Genomic DNA, 3,601 nt, shown 5'->3' with positions numbered 1-3,601 from the left:
GGTGAAGTCAAACTGAATTCATCGTGAAGTCACAGGAAGTCAAGATATGGGACATAGTCATGAAGTCATCTGAAGTCAAGTTCGCGAGATCAAATGAAGTCAAAAATCCAAGTGAAGCCAACTGAAGGCAGGAATTCAAGTGAAGTCAGCTGAAGTCAAGAGTCCACGTGATGTCCAAGCGAAGTCAAGAGCTTACGTCAACTCAGGTCAAAGAAATGAGGTCAGCTTTAACAGTCAGAGTGATGTCAAGTGAAGTCAAAAAGTGAAGTCAGGGGAAGTCAAGAAGTGAAGTCAAGTGAAGTCAAAAATTGAAGTCAGGTGAAGTCTAAAGTGAAGTCAAAAATTGAAGTCAGGTGAAGTCTAAAGTGAAGTCAAAAATTGAAGTCAGGTGAAGTCAAAAAGTGAAGTCAGGTGAAGTCAAAAATAGGAGTCAGGTGAGTGAAGAGTTCAAGTGATGCCAAAAGTTCAAATGAAGTCAAGAAGTCAACTCAGGTCAAAAGTTCAGGTGAAGTCAAATGAAGTCAAGCTCAAGTGATGTCAAATGAAGTCAAAGGAAAGAGCTTAAGAGAAATCAGATGAAGTCAAATGAAGTCAAAAGCTCAAGTGAAGTCAAATGAAGTCAAGAGCACAAGTGGTCAAATGAAGTCAACAGCTCAAGTGAAGTCAAATGAAGTCAAAGGGTAAAACGAAGTCAAATGAAGTCAAAAGCTCCAGTGAAGTCAGGTGAAGTCAAAGGAAGTCAAGTATGTGAAGTCAAATGAAGAAATGATGATGGTAATGAAGTGGCCGAGATGATGATGATGATAATGATAATAATAATGATAACGATGATGATGATGACTGCAATAAAAGTGATGATGATGAGGGTGATGACGGTGATGATAAAACTAACAGGAGTGATAATAATGATGACAATGATGAGGGTGATGACAGTGATAAAGTGATGATAATGACGATGGTGATGGCGATAATGATAATAAACACAAATAAGTGATAAAGAAAACGGTGACCCAGAAAAGACAAAACAGCGGTGACTGAAAAAAAAACACACACACACACACACACACACCTCAATCATATATACCCCAAATCCGTACCAAAACCCAAAAACTAAAAACGAAAAAAAAGAACACTAAAAAACAGACCACAATACTGATTTTATATATATTAAAAAAAAACACGATACTGAATTTATATATATTGAAAAAACAGACTACAAGAGTGAATTTATATATACGGAAAAAAACAGACTGCAATACTGAACTTATATGTATTGAAAAAAGACCACAGTACTGAATTTAAATATATATTAAAAAAACAAAAACAATTCCGATTTTATATACATTGGAAAAAAAAAACAATACTGAATTCATATACTGAAAAAAACAGACCACAATACTGAATTTATATATATGAAAAAAAAACAATACTGAATATACTGTATATATATATATATATATATATATATATATATATATATATATATATATATATATATATATATATATATATATATACTAAAAAAAACAGACTACAAGTGAATTTATATATATATATATTGAAAAAAAAAACACGATACTGAAGTTATATATATTGAAAAAAAAAAAACACCACAATACTGAATTTATATATATACTGTATACTGAAGAAAAAAAACACAGACGAATGCTGGACTTACCTATATATATGAAAAGCAAACAAACGGAAGCAAACATAGACACACACTCACCTAGTTCGTAAGGCACCTTCTCAAACACATTCAATCATTAGTCATTAAGGTGAGGCAGGTGAGGCAGGTGAGGGGGACAGGAGAGAGTGACTTTGGAGGCATCTGGAAAACACAGGAAATATTTTTGGGTGAAAGTGAGAAAATAAAGAAAGTGAGAAAAAAAAAAGGTAAGAATTTTTGGGAGAAAGTGAGAGAAAATTTAGAAAAAAGGTGAAAAAACAATAACAATTTTTGGGTGAAAGTGAGAAAAATAAAAGAAAAAAGATGTGAAAAAGCAGGTGAAAGTGAGAAAATAAAATAAAGACGTGAGAAACAGTAAGAATTTTTGGGAGAAAGTGAGAATATTATTTTTAAAAAGATGTGAAAAAAAAAAAAGCAGTAACAATTTTTGGGTGAAAGTGAGAAAATTAACAACAACAAAAAAAAAAAAAGGAAATATCTGAGTGAAAGTGAGAAACTAAAAAAAAAAGATGTGAAAAAACTAACAATTTTTGGGAGAAAGTGAGAAAAAATTAAAAATGAGAGAAAGCAGTAAGAATTTTTGGGAGAAAGTGAGAAAATTAATTTAAGAAAAAAAAAGGTGAAAAAGCATTAAGAATTTTTGGGAGAAAGTGAGAAAATAAAAATGTGAGAAACAGTAAGAATTTTTGGGATGAAAGTGAGGGTATGATTTTAAAAAGATAAATAGAACTTAATTTGTGTGAAAGTGAGAAAGTGGCTGAAAAAAAAGTATATCTGAAAAAAACAATAATTATTTTTGGTGAAAGTGAGAAAATAAAGAGAGATAAAAAGTGAGTGGGAAAGTGAATATTTTGGACGGAAGTGAGAAAATGAGAAAATAATGAAAGAAAATGATAAGCGCAATAATATGTTTGGTGAAAGTGAGAAAATTATGAAATAAAGGAGATAAAAAGTAGAGATTTTTTGGAGAAAGTGAGAAAATGAGAAAGTGATTTAAAGAAAAGAAGAAATATACTAAAAAATGCAGTGATATTTTTTTGAGAAAATAATAAAAAAAATATAATAAAGTTGGAAAGTGAGTAATATTAGTGAGGAAGTGAGAAAATTATGAAAGAAAAAGAATAAGATTTAGTGAAAGGAAAAAGGTATCTCTAAAAACTGAGTAATATTTTGAGAGAGAGAGAGAGAGAGAGAGAAAGGTAAAAGGTATCTCTAAAAACTGAGTAATATTTTTAGAGAGAGAGAGAGAGAGAGAGAGAGAGACTAAAAAAAAAGTATAACTGAAGACACTACATATTTTTGGTGAGATTATGATTTTAAAAAGAAATAAAATAGGGAAATACATGAGAGAAATAAATAAAAGAGAAATAAGAGAGAAATAAAAGAGAGAAATAGAGAAATAAAAGAAAGAAATAAACAGAGAAATAAATAAGAGAGAAATAAAAGAGAAATAAGAGAAATAAATAAAAGAGAAATAAGTAAAAAAGGAAACGAGACAAAAAGAGAAATAAATAAGAGAGAACAATAAAGAGAACTAAATAAAAGAGAATAATAAGAGAGAAAATAAAGAGAACTAAATAAAAGAGAATAATAAGAGAAATAAAAAAGAGAAATAAGAGAAATAAAAGATAGAAACAAATGAAAGAAAAAAGAGAGAAATAAAAGAGAGAAATAAGAGAAATAAATCAATAAAAGAATTAAATAAGAAAAAGAAATAAAAGAGAGAAATAAAAGAGAGAAATAGAGAAATAAGAGAAATAAAAAGAAATAAGAGAATTAAATAAGAGAAAGAAATAAAAGAGAGAATTGAGAAATAAATAGAAACAAAAAACAAATAAATAAAAGAGAAATAAAAGAGAGAAATAAAAGACAGAAATAAAAGAGAGAAATTAAAGAAAAAAAAACTATATT

The sequence above is a fragment of the Coenobita brevimanus genome, chromosome 15, assembly GCF_032717465.1.
Source record: "Coenobita brevimanus isolate Jiangsu-jjx chromosome 15, ASM3271746v2, whole genome shotgun sequence".
NCBI lineage: Eukaryota > Metazoa > Arthropoda > Malacostraca > Decapoda > Coenobitidae > Coenobita > Coenobita brevimanus.
The sequence above is the reverse complement of the archived record's forward strand: the minus strand, read 5'-3'. Positions refer to the sequence as shown.